The following is a 13,989-nucleotide window of genomic DNA, read 5'->3' as shown; positions in this document are numbered from 1 at the left end:
TTCCCACTAGCTATCTACCTTATGTTTGGTAGTGTATATATGTCTATGCCTCTCTCTCTGTCACAGCTCACCCTTCCCCCTCCCCATATCCTCAAGTCCGTTCTCCAGTACGTCTGTGTCTTTATTCCTGTCTTACCCCTAGGTTCTTCATGACATTTTTTTTCTTAAATTCGACATATATGTGTTAGCATACGGTATTTGTCTTTCTCTTTCTGACTAACTTCACTCTGTATGACAGACTCTAGGTCTATCCACCTCATTACAAATAGCTCAATTTTGTTTCTTTTTATGACTGAGTAATATTCCATTGTATATATGTGCCACATCTTCTTTTTCCATTCATCCAATGATGGGCTCTTAGGTTGTTTCCATCTCCAGACTATTGTAAATAGAGCTACAATGAATATTTTGTTACATGACTCTTTTTGAATTTTGGTTTTCTCAGGGTATATGCCCAGTAGTGGGATTGCTGGGTCATATGGTAGTTCTATTTGCAGTTTTTTAAGGAACCTCCATACTGCTCTCCATAGTGCCTGAACCAATTCACATTCCCACCAGCAGGGCAAGAGCGTTCCCTTTTCTCCACACCCTCTCCAGCATTTATTGTTTCTAGATTTTTTGATGATGGCCATTCTGACCGGTGTGAGATGATATCTCATTGTAGTTTTGATTTGCATTTCTCTCATGATTAATGATGTTGAGCATTCTTTCATGTGTTTGTTGGCAGTCTGTATATCTTCTTTGGAGAAATGTCTATTTAGGTCTTCTGCCCATTTTTGGATTGGGTTGTTTGTTTTTTTGTTATTGAGCTGCATGAGCTGCTTGTAAATTTTGGAGATTAATCCTTTGTCAGTTGCTTCATTTGCAAATATTTTCTGCCATTCTGAGGGTTGTCTTTTGGTCTTATTTATGGTTTCCTTTGCTGTGCAAAAGCTTTGAAGTTTCATTAGGTCCCATTTGTTTATTTTTGTTTTTATTTCCATTTCTGTAGGAGGTGGGTCAAAAAGCATCTTGCTGTGATTTATGTCATAGAGTGTTCTGCCTATGTTTTCCTCTAAGAGTTTGATAGTTTCTGGCCTTACATTTAGGTTTTTAATCCATTTTGAGCTTATTTTTGTGTATGGTGTTAGGGAGTGATCTAATTTCATACTTTTACATGTACCTGTCCGGTTTTCCCAGCACCACTTATTGAAGAGGCTGTCCTTTCTCCACTGTACATTCCTGCCTCCTTTATCAAAGATAAGGTGACCATATGTGCGTGGGTTTATCTCTGGGCTTTCTATCCTTTTCCATTGATCTATCTTTCTCTTTTTGTGCCAGTACCATATTGTCTTGATTACTGTAGCTTTGTAGTATAGTCTGAAGTCAGGGAGCCTGATTCCTCCAGCTCCGTTTTTCGTTCTCAAGATTGCTTTGGCTATTCAGGGTCTTTTGTGTTTCCATACAAATTGTGAAATTTTTTGTTCTAGTTCTGTGAAAAATGCCAGTGGTAGTTTGATAGGGATTGCATTGAATCTGTAGATTGCTTTGGGTAGTAGAGTCATTTTCACAATGTTAATTCTTCCAATCGAAGAACATGGTATATCTCTCCATCTATTGGTATCATCTTTAATTTCTTTCATCAGTGTCTTATAATTTTCTGCATACAGGTCTTTTGTCTCGTTAGGTAGGTTTATTCCTAGATATTTTATTCTTTTTGTTGTAATGGTAAATGGGAGTGTTTTCTTGATTTCACTTTCAGATTTTTCATCATTAGTGTATAGGAATGCCAGAGATTTCAGTGCATTAGTTTTGTATCCTACTACTTGACCAAATTCATTGATTAGCTCTAGTAGTTTTCTGGTAGCATCTTTAGGATTCTCTATGTATAGGATCATGTCATCTGCAAACAGTGACAGCTTTACTTCTTCTTTTCTGATTTGGATTCCTTTTATTTCCTTTTCTTCTCTGATTGCTGTGGCTACAACTTCCGAAACTATGTTGAATAATAGTGGTGAGAGTGGGCAACCTTGTCTTGTTCCTGATCTTAGTGGAAATGCTTTCAGTTTTTCACCATTGAGGATGATGTTGGCTGTGGGCTTGTCATATATGGCCTTTGTTATGTTGAGGAAAGTTCCCTCTATGCCTACTTTCTGCAGGGTTTTTATCATAAATGGGTGTTGAATTTTGTCAAAAGCTTTCTCTGCATCTATTGAGATGATCATATGGTTTTTCTCCTTCAATTTGTTAATATGGTTTATCACATTGATAGATTTGCGTATATTGAAGAATCCTTGCATTCCTGGAATAAACCCCACTTGATCATGGTGTATGATCCTTTTAATGTGCTGTTGGATTCTGTTTGCTAGTATTTGGTTGAGGATTTTTGCATCTATGTTCATCAGTGATATTGGCCTTTAGTTTTCTTTCTTTGTGACATCCTTGTCTAGTTTTGGTATCAAGGTGATGGTGGCCTCGTAGAAGGAATTTGGGAGTGTTTCTCCCTCTGCTATATTTTGGAAGAGTTTGAGAAGGATAGTTGTTAGCTCTTCTCTAAATGTTTGATAGAATTTGCCTGTGAAGCCATCTGGTCCTGGGCTTTTGTTTGTTGGAAGATTTAAAATCACAGTTTCAACTTCAGGGCTTGTGATTGGTCTGTTCATATTTTCTATTTCTTCCTGATTCAGTCTTGGCAGTTTGTGCATTTCTAAGAATTTGTCCATTTCTTCCAGGTTTTCCATTTTATTGGCATAGAGTTGCTTGTAGTAATCTCATGATCTTTTTTATTTCTGCAGTGTCAGTTGTCACTTCTCCTTTTTCATTTCTAATTCTATTGATTTGAGTCTTCTCCCTTTTTTTCTTGATGAGTCTTGCTAATGGTTTATCTATTTTGTTTTTCTTCTCAAAGAACCAGCTGTTAGTTTTATTGATCTTTGCTATTGTTTCCTTCATTTCTTTTTCATTTATTTCTGATCTGATTTTTATGATTTCTTTCCTTCTGCTACCTTTGGGGTTTTTTTTGTTCTTCTTTCTCTAACTGCTTTAGGTGCAAAGTTAGGTTGTTTATTCGAGATGTTTCCTGTTTCTTAAGGTGGGCTTCTATTGCTATAGACTTCCCTCTTAGAACTGCTTTTGCTGCATCCCATAGGTTTTGGGTCGTTGTGTCTCCATTGTCATTTGTTTCTAGGTATTCTTTTATTTCCTCTTTGATTTCTTCAGTGATCACTTGGTTATTAAGTACTGTATTGTTTAGCCTCCATGTGTTTGTATTTTTTACAGATCTTTTCCTGTAATTGATATCTAGTCTCATGGTGTTGTGGTTGGAAAAGATACTTGATACAATTTCAATTTTCTTAAATTTACCAAGGCTTGATTTGTGATCCAAGATATGATCTATCCTGGAGAATTTTCCATGAGCACTTGAGAAAAATGTGTATTCTGTTGTTTTTGGATGGAATGTCCTATAAATATCAATTAAGTCCATCTTGTTTAATGTATCATTTAAAGCTTGTGTCTCCTTATCTATTTTCATTTTGGATGATCTGTCCATTGGTGAAAGTGGGGTGTTAAAGTCCCCTACTATGAATGTGTTACTGTCGATTTCCCCTTTTATGGCTGTTAGTATTTGCCTTATGTATTGAGGTGCTCCTATGTTGGGTGCATAAATATTTATAATTGTTATATCTTCTTCTTGGATCGATCCCTTGATCATTATGTAGTGTCCTTCTTTGTCTCTTGTAATAGTCTTTATTTTAAAGTCTATTTTGTCTGATATGAGAATTGCTCCTCCAGCTTTCTTTTGGTTTCCATTTGCATGGAATATCTTTTTCCATCCCCTTACTTTCAGTCTGTATGTGTCTCTAGGTCTGAAGTGGGTCTCTTGTAGACAGCATATATATGGGTCTTGTTTTTGTATTCATTCAGCCAGTCTGTGTCTTTTTGTGGGAGCATTTAGTCCATTTACATTTAAGGTAATTATCGATATGTATGTTCCTCTTCCCATCGTGTTAATTGTTTTGGGTTCGTTATTATAGGTCTTTACCTTCTCTTGTGTTTCTTGCCTAGAGAAGTTCCTTTAGCATTTGTTGTAAAGCTGGTTTGGTGGTGCTGAACTCTCTCAGCTTTTGCTTGTCTGTAAGGGTTTTAATTTCTCCATCAAATCTGAATGAGATCCTTACTGGGTAGAGTAATCTTGGTTGCAGGTTTTTCTCCTTCATCACTTTCAGTATGTCCTGCCACTCCCTTCTGGCTTGCAGAGTTTTTGCTGAGAGATCAGCTGTTAACCTTATGGGGAGTCCCTTGTGTGTTATTTGTTGTTTTGCCCTTGCTGCTTTTAATATGCTTTCTTTGTATTTAATTTTTGACAGTTTGATTAATATATGTCTTGGCATATTTCTCCTTTGATTTATCCTGTATGGGACTCTCTGTGCTTCCTGGACTTAATTAACTGTTTCCTTTCCCATATTAGGAAACTTTTCAACTATAAACTCTTCAAATATTTTCTCAGTCCCTTTCTTTTTCTCTTCTTCTTCTGGAACCCCTATAATTTGAATGTTGGTGCGTTTAATGTTGTCCCAGAGGTCTCTGAGACTGTCCTCAGTTCTTTTCATTCTTTTTTCTTTATTCTGCTCTGCAGTAGTTATTTCTAGTATTTTATCTTCTAGGTCACTTATCCGTTCTTCTGCCTCAGTTATTCTGCTATTGACCCATCTAGAGTCTTTTTCATTTCATTTATTGTGTTGTTCATCATTTTTTGTTTCATCTTTAATTCTTCTAGGTCCTTGTTCAATGTTTCTTGCATTTTGTCCATTCTATTTCCAAGATTTTGGATCATCTTTACTATCATTATTCTGAATTCTTTTTCAGGTAGACTGCCTATTTCCTCTTCATTTGTTAGGTCTGGTGCGTTTTTATCTTGCTCCTTCTTCATCTGCTGTGTGTTTTTCTGTCTTCTCATTTTGCTTATCTTACTGTGTTTGGGGTCTCCTTTTTGCAGGCTGCAGGTTCATAGCTGCCGTTGTTTTTGGTGTCTGTCCCCAGTGGCTAACGTTGGTTCAGTGGGTTGTGTAGGCTTCCTTGTGTAGGGGACTAGTGCCTGTGTTCTGGTGGATGAGGCTGGATCTTGTCTCTCTAGTGGGCAGGTCCACGTCTGGTGTTGTGTTTTGGGGTGTCTGTGGACTTATGATTTTAGGCAGCCTCTCTGCTAATGGGTGGGGTTGTGTTCCTGTTTTGCTAGTTGTTTGCAATAGGTTGTCCAGCACTGTAGCTTGCTGGTCATTGAGTGAAGCTGGGTGCTGGTGTTGAGATGGAGATCTCTTGGAAATTTTCGCTGTTTGATATTATGTGGAGCTGGGAGGACTCTTGTTGATCAGTATCCTGAAGTTGGCTCTCCCACCTCAGAGGCACAGCACTGACTCCTGGCTGCAGCACCAATAGCCTTTCATCCACACAGGTCAGAATAAAAGGGAGAAAAAGTAGAAAGAAGTAGTAGAAGTAGGAAGAAAGAAAGAAAGAAAGGAGGGAAGGAAGGAAGGAAGGCAGGATGAAAGAAGGAAAGAAGGAAAGAAAGGAGGGAGGTAGGGAGGGAGGAAGGAAGGAAGGAAAAAAGAAAGAAAGAAGATACAGTAAATTAAAATAAAGTATAATAAAGTTATTAAATTAAAAAATAATTATTTAGAAAAAAAAGGGGGACAGATAGAACCTTAGGACAAATGGTGGAATCAAAGCTATACAGACAAACTCTTACACAGAAGCATACACATACACCCTCACAAAAAGGGGTAAAGGGGAAAAAATCATAAATCTTGCTCTCAAAGTCCACGTCCTCAATTTGGGATGATTCGTTGTCTAAAGGAGGGAAGGGAGGAAAGAAAGAAAGAAGGTAAAGTGTAGTAAAGTTATTAAAATTAAACTTAATTATTAAGAAAATTTAAAAAAAACCGGACGGATAGAACCGTAGGACAAATGGTGGAAGCAAAGCTATACAGACAAAATCTCACACAGAAGCATACACATACACACTCACAAAAAGAGGAGAAGGGGAAAAATCATAAATCTTGCTCTCAAAGTCCACCTCCTCAGTTTGGGATGATTCGTTGTCTATTCATGTATTCCACAGTTGCAGGGTACATCACGTTGGTTGTGGAGCTTTAATCCGCTGCTTTTGGGGCTGCTGGGAGAGATTTCCCTTTCTCTTCTTTGTTCTCACAGCTCCCAGGGGCTCAGCTTTGGATTTGGCCCCGCCTCTGCATGTAGGTCGCTGGAGGCGTCTGTTTTTTGCTCAGACAGGACGGGGTTAAAGGAGCCGCTGATTCGGGGGCTCTGGCTCACTCAGGTGGGGGGAGGGAGAGGCACAGTGTGCGGGGCAGTCCTGTGGCGGCAGAGGCTGGCGTGACATTGCACCAGCCTGAGGCCCGCCGTGCGTTCTCCCGGGGAAGTTGTCCCTGGATCCCGGGACCCTGGCAGTGGCGGGCTGCACAGGCTCTTGGAAGGGGAGGTGTGGATAGTGACCTGTGCTCCGTCTCTGGGTTTCGCGCTTTTAGACGCGGCTTGCACCCGTTTCTGGGGTCCGCGTTTTTAGCCGCGTCTCGTGCGCGTCTCTAGGGTCCGCGTTTTCAGCCACGGCTCGCGCCCGCCTCTGGGGTCCGCATTTTTCGCCGCGGCTCGCGCGTGTCTCTGGAGTTCTTTTAGGCAGCGCTCTTAAATCCCTGTCCTTGCGCACCAGGAAACAAAGAGGGAAGAAAAAGTCTCTTGCCTCTTCGGCAGCTTCAGACCTTTTCCCGGACTCCCTCCCGGCTAGCCGTGGTGCACTAACCCCTTCAGGCTGTGTTCACGCAGCCAACCCCAGTCCTCTCCTTGCTCTCCGACCAAAGCCGGAGCCTCAGCTCGCAGCCCCACCCGCCCCGGCAGGTGAGCAGACAAGCCTCTTGGGCTGGTGAGTGCCGGTAGGCACCGATCCTCTGTGCGGGAATCTCCCCACTTTGCCCTCTGCACCCCTGTTGCTGTGCTCTCCTCTGCGGCTCCGAAGCTTTCCCCCTCAGCCTCCCGCAGTCTCCGCCCGCGAAGGGGCTTCCTAGTGTGTGGAAACCTTTCCTCCTTCACAGCTCCCTCCCACTGGTGCAGGTCCTGTCCCTATTCTTTTGTCTCTGTTTTTTCTTTTGCCCTACCCAGGTACGTGGGGAGTTTCTTGCCTTTTGGGAGGTCTGAGGTCTTCTGCCAGCGTTCAATAGGTGTTCTATAGGAGTTGCTCCACGTGTAGATGTATTTCTGGTGTATCTGTGGGGAGGAAGGTGATCTCCGCATCTTACTCTTCCGCCATCTTCCCCTCTGCCCCCCTCCAGTGAACATTGATTTGTATATTTTTTGCCTCTGAGTCCTTGTGGGATTTTTTTTTATTCAAACAGAAAGTCACAAAAATCTTAATCATCCTCATCAGTTCACTCAGTCCCGTATAATCATTTTTTTCTCATCTTGATCTTCTGTTAGCACTTTCATGAGTTCAGTTTTCCATTAGAGTTCTGAAAATGCTTATTCATTCAGTTCACCAGTATAGTCAGTTACCAGAAACCTGTACTTGTCAGAGTCTTTTCCATGAATTTCTTGAAGATGAAACCCTTTTATAGGAACATTTTTGCAAAAGCATCACAGTACACCCAGAACTGTCTGGGAATGACAAAAGACTTAAAAATGACCACGGTTAAAGATCTGATGAAAGTTCATAATAATGCAATTGACAAGGAAATTTACTTATTTCTGAGACATACATTTTAAAGTAATAAGTAGAAGTATGACTTATAACATTATACCAAAACATATAAGATTTTTAGAAATTTCATGTAATGTCTGAAACATTTATATTAACATATTTCAATACAAATAACCCAAAGAAAGTTTAGTATTAGTTGTTTTTTTGTTTGTTTGTTTATACTGACGGTTCTTATGAGTCTTTAATTTTATACACATCAGTGTATACATGTCAATCCCAATCACCCAATTCAGCACACCACCATCCCCACCCCACTGTGATTTTCCCTTCTTGGTATCCATACGTTTGTTCTCCACATGTGTGTCTCAACTTCTGCCCTGCAAACCAGATCATCTGTACCATTTTTCTAGGTTCTACATACATGCGTTGATATACGATATTTCTTTTTCTCTTTCTGACTTACTTCACTCTGTATGACAGTCTCTAGATCCATCCACGTCACAACAAATGACTCAATTTCTTTCCTTTTTATGGCTGAGTAATATTCCATTGTGTACATGTATCACAACTTCTTTATCCATTCGTCTGTCGATGGGCATTTAGGTTGCTTCCATGACCTGGCTATTGTAAATAGTGCTCCAAAGAACATTGGGGTGCATGTGTCTTTTTGAATTATGGTTGTCTCAGGTATATGCCCAGTAGTGGGATTGCTGGATCATATGGTAATTCTATTTTTAGTTTTTTAAGGAACCTCCATACTGTTCTCCATAGTGGCTGTATCAATTTACATTCCCACCAACAGTGCAAGAGGGTTCCCTTATCTCCACACCCTCTCCAGCATTTGTTGTTTGTAGATTTTCTGATGAGGCTCATTCTGACTGGTGTGTGTGAGGTGATACCTCATTGTGGTTTTGATTTGCATTTCTTTAATAATTAGTCATGTTGAGCAGGTTTTCATGTGCTTCTTGGCCATCTGAATGTCTTCTTTAAAGAAATGTCTGTTTTGGTCTTCTGCCCATTTTTGGATTGGGTTGTTTGTTTCTTTAATATTGAGCTGCCTGAGCTGTTTATATATTTTGGAGATTAATCCTTTGTCCGATGATTCGTTTGCAGATATTTTCTGCCAGCCTGAGGGTTGTCTTTTGGTCTTGTTTATGGTTTCCTTTGCTGTGCAAAAGCTTTGAAGTTTCATTCGGTCCCATTTGTTTATTTTTGTTTTCGTTTCCATTACTCTAGGAGGTGGATTAAAAAAGATGTTGCTGTGATTTATGTCAAAGAGTGTTCTTCCTATGTTTTCCTCTAAGAGTTTTATAGTGTCCGGTCTTACATTTAGGTCTCGAATCCATTTTGAGTTTATTTTTGTGTATGGTGTTAGGAAGTGTTCTAATTTCCTTCTTTTACCTGTAGCTGTCCCATTTTCCCAGCACCCGTTATTGAAGAGACTGTCTTTTCTCCATTGTATATCTTTGCCTCCTTTGTCATAGATTAGTTGACCATAGGTGCGTGGGTTTATCTCTGGGCTTTCTATCTTGTTCCATTGACCTATGTTTCTGTTTTTGTGCCTGTACCATATTGTCTTGATTACTGTAGCTTTGTAGTATAGTCTGAAGTCAGGGAGTCTGATTCCTCCAGCTCCGTTTTTTTCCCTCAAGACTGCTTTGGCTGTTCAGGGTCTTTTGTGTCTCCATACAAATTTTAAGATGATTTGTTCTAGTTCCGTAAAAAATGCCATTGGTAATTTGATAGGCATTGCATTGAATCTGTAGATTGCTTTGGGTAGTATATTCATTTTCACAATATTGATTCTTCCAATCCGAGAACGTGGTATATCTCTCCATCTGTTGGTATCATCTTTAATTTCTTTCATCAGTGTCTTACAGTTTTCTGCATACAGGTGTTTTGTCTCCCTAGGTAGGTTTATGCCTAGGTATTTTGTTCTTTCTGTTGCAATGGTAAATGGGAATGTTTCCATAATTTCACTTTCAGACTTTGCATCATTAGTGTATAGGAATGCAAGAGATTTCTGTGCATTAATTTTGTATCCTGCAACTTTACCAAATTCATTGATTAGCTCTACTAGTTTTCTGGTGGCATTTTTAGGATTCTCTATGTATAGTATCATGTCATCTGCAAACAATGACAATTTTACTTCTTCTTTTCCAATTTGTATTCCTTTTATTTCTTTTTCTTCTCTGATTGCTGTGGCTAGGACTTCCAAAACTATGTTGAATAATATCGGTGAGAGTGGACATTCTTGTCTCTTTCCTGATCTTAGAGGAAATGCTTTCAGTTTTTCACCATTGAGAATTATGTTTGCTGTGGGTTTGTCGTATATGTCCTTTATTATGTTGAGGAACGTTCCCTCTATGCCCACTTTCTGGAGAGTTTTTATCTTAAATGCGTGTTGAAGTTTGTCAAAAGCTTTTTCTGCATCTATTGAGATGATCATATGGTTTTTCTTCTTCAATTTGTTAATATGGTGTATCGCATTTATTGATTTCATTTATTGAAGAATCCTTGCATCCCTGGGATAAATCCCAGTTGATCGTGGTGTATGATGCTTTTAATGTGTTGTTGGATTCTGTTTGCTAGTATTTTGTTCAGGATTTTTGCATCTATATTCATCAGTGATATTGGTCTGTAATTTTTTTTTTTGTAGTGTCTTTGTCTGGTTTTGGTATCAGGGTGATGGTGGCCTCATAGAATGAGTTTGGGAGTGTTCCCTCCTCGCCAATTTTTTGGAAAAGTTTGAGAAGGATGGGTGTTAGCTCTTCTCTAAATGTTTGATAGAATTCGCCTGTGAAGCCATCTGGTCCTGGACTTTTGTTTGTTGGAAGATTTTTAATCACAGTTTCAATTTCATTACTTGTGACTGGTCTGTTTATATTTTCTATTTCTTCCTGGTTCAGTCTTGGAATGTTGTGCTTTTCTAAGAATTTGTCCACTTCTTCCTGGTTGTCCATTTTATTGGCATAGAGTTGCTTGTAGTAATCTCTCATGATCCTTTGTATTTTTGCGGTGTCTGTTGTAACTTCTCCTTTTTCATTTCTAATTTTATTGATTTGAGTCCTCTCCCTCTTTTTCTTGATGAGTCTGGCTAATGGTTTATCCATTTTGTTTATCCTCTCAAAGAACCAGCTTTTAGTTTTATTGAGCTTTGCTATTGTTTCTTTGTTTCTGTTTCATTTATTTCTGCTCTGATCTTTATGATTTCTTTCCTTCTGCTAACTTTGGGTTTTGTTTGTTCTTCTTTCTCTAGTTCCTTTAGGTGTAAGGTTAGATTGTTTACTTGAGATGTTTCTTGTTTCTTGAGGTAGGCTTGTATAACTATAAACTTCCCTCTTAGAACTGCTTTTGCTGCATCCCATAAGTTTTGGATCGTCATGTTTTCATTGTCATTTGTCTCTAGGTATTTTTTGATTTCCTCTTTGATTTCTTCAGTGTTCTCTTGGTTATTTAGTAACGTATTGTTTAGCCTCCATGTGTTTGTATATTTTTCCCTGTAATTCATTTCTAATCTTGTAGCATTGTGGTCAGAAAAGATGCTTGATATGATTTCAATTTTCTTAAATTTACTGAGGCTTGATTTGTGACCCAAGATGTGATCTATCCTGGAGAATGTACCATGCACACTTGAGAAGAAAGTGTAATCTGCTGTTTTTGGATGGAATGTCCTATACATATCAATTAAATCTGTCTGGTCTATTGTGTCATTTAAACCTTCTGTTTCCTTATTTATTTTCATTTTGGATGATCTGTCCATTGGTGTAAGTGAGGTTGTAAAGTCCCCCACTATTATTGTGCTACTGTCTATTTCCTCTTTTAGAGCTGTTAGCAGTTGCCTTATGTGTTGAGGTGCTCCTTTTTTGGGTGCATATATATTTATAATTGTTATATCTTCTTCTTGGATTGATCCCTTGATCATTATGTAGTGTTGTTCGTCGTCTCTTGTAATAGTCTTTATTTTAAAGTCTATTTTATCTGATATGAGTATAGCTACCCCAGCTTTCTGTTGATTTCCATTTGCATGGAATATCTTTTTCCATCCCCTCACTTTCAGTCTGAATGTGTCCCTAGGTCTGAAGTGGGTCTCTTGTAGACAGCATATATATGGGTCTTGTTTTTGTATCCATTCAGCAAGCTTGTGTCTTTTGGTTGGAGCATTTAATCCATTCACGTTTAAGGTAATTATCGATATGTATGTTCCTATTATCATTTTCTTAATTGTTTTGGGTTTGTTTTTGTAGGTCCTTTTCTTCTCTTGTGTTTCCCACTTAGAGAAGTTCCTTTAGCATTTGTTGTAGAGCTGGTTTGGTGGTGCTGAATTTTCTTAGCTTTTGCTTGTCTCTAAAGCTTTTAATTTCTCCATCGAATCTGAATGAGATCCTTGCTGGGTAGAGTAATCTTGGTTGTAGGTCCTTCCCTTTCATCACTTTAAGTATATCATGCCACTGCCTTCTGGCTTGTAGAGTTTCTGCTGCGAAATCAGCTGTTAACCTTATGGGAGTTCCCTTGTATGTTATTTGTCATTTTTCCCTTGCTGCTTTCAATAATTTTTCTTTGTCTTTAAGTTTTGCCAATTTGATTACTATGTGTCTCGGCGTGTTTCTCCTTGGGTTTATCCTGCCTGGGACTCTCTGCGCTTCCTGGACTTGGGTGGCTATTTCCTTTCCCATGTTAGGGATGTTTTCGACTATAATCTCCAAATATTTTCTCTGGTCCTTTCTCTCTCTCTTCTCCTTCTGGGACCCCTGTAATGTGAATGTTGTTGCGTTTAATGTTGTCCCAGAGGTCTCTTAGGCTGTCTTCATTTCCTTTCATTCTTTTTTCTTTAGTCTGTTCCACGGCAGTGAATTCCACCATTCTGTCTTCCAGGTCACTTACCCATTCTTCTGCCTCAGTTATTATGCTGTTGTTTCCTTCAACTGTATACCAAACAGCTTGAAAACACACACATACCCCTCCCACAGTAATATTCATACCTATACATATATATGGTTTAATCCTTCATAGCAGCTCATTAATGTTGTCCCCAGTATGAAAAAAAATGTTAAACCAAATTAAGGGGTTGCATGCAAGCAACTTGATCCTATAACCTTGTTAGAGGTTTTTTTTTTAAATCAGCAGACCCTTTAAGAATTCTAATAATGTACAAGTGAATCTTCTATTGTCCTGATAACATCTCTTTGTACTACCTAGAATTGACCACTCAGTTTTCTCCCCGTCTCAGGAAGGAAGAGATCCAGTTAACTTCTTTGCCTGCCCTTCCCAGTAAAAGCAAAGCTTTGTATCCTTTCCTTTTTTTTTTTTTTTCCGCAAAACTGGGCTAATACCAAATGTTGAAAGGTATCCTTTTTCTTCTATTCAAATTGTGAAAACATTACTTAACATCCTAAGAATTTGAGAGTGAGAGCTCTTTCCTGGTTAATCTTCTCTGGGGAACTTGAGGTTTTTACTGCTAAAGACAGTATGGTGCAATGGAAAGAATGCTGATCTGTAAACAGTGTATTTAATTGAATCCTTCAAAGGTTTTTTCTGTTTTCAGTTTTTGAGTTGAATTGCTTATGGACTCTACAAAATAGCCCTGTCCTGTAAAATCCTACTGTGTTGAGTTTCTTCACAGTGCTAATAGTGTGGCCATTTCCTAGGACCTTATTTCAATAATCCTGTGTTGCCTTTTTGTTCAGTAGCGTGGCAGGCACTATTGAGGTAGTGAATGTTCATAAGGGCAGAAAATCAGACCTGCTGTGCCCTCACTATGCAGATTTTTCCTGTGCTACACTTGTGAGCAGCTATACTGGACAAGTGCCTGTGTGCCTAACTGGAGGTCAACATAATAGTCCTGAGTTCAGCTAGGAAACTTCTTTAGCATCTTTAACTTCGTCTTGGATTATCCATTTCCCCACAGCAGCAGTCACTTACCCACAAAGTATAAGCAGTGTTATGGGCCAGTAAAACATACTCTTAGTAACCAGCCAAAGCATTTAGCACTAGATACCAAGTCCGCCAGGAGTGGGAGGTAAGTGTGATGCAATCGGTTGATTGCCTGGTCCACATCGATTTCCTCCTTTTCTCATAGCAGAGCTCTCATTTTGCTCAGGAAACTTCCTTCCCACCATTCATGTGACTGGGTAAGTGGACTCCATCCCCAGTTCCAGAGGTTAGTCCTGACGAGTCTAAGCCAGTTAGTGCAGGACATTTCCCAGGCAGCCGTTACTGGGCTGGGCACAAAACCTAAATTGGGCCGAATCAGACTGAGGGGAAGGGCTTGGTTCTTCCCCTCAGTCCAATTAGGAAGAGGTTTT

The sequence above is a fragment of the Orcinus orca genome, chromosome X, assembly GCF_937001465.1.
Source record: "Orcinus orca chromosome X, mOrcOrc1.1, whole genome shotgun sequence".
In the NCBI taxonomy this organism is placed as follows: Eukaryota; Metazoa; Chordata; class Mammalia; order Artiodactyla; family Delphinidae; genus Orcinus; species Orcinus orca.
This window is presented reverse-complemented; position numbering follows the sequence as displayed.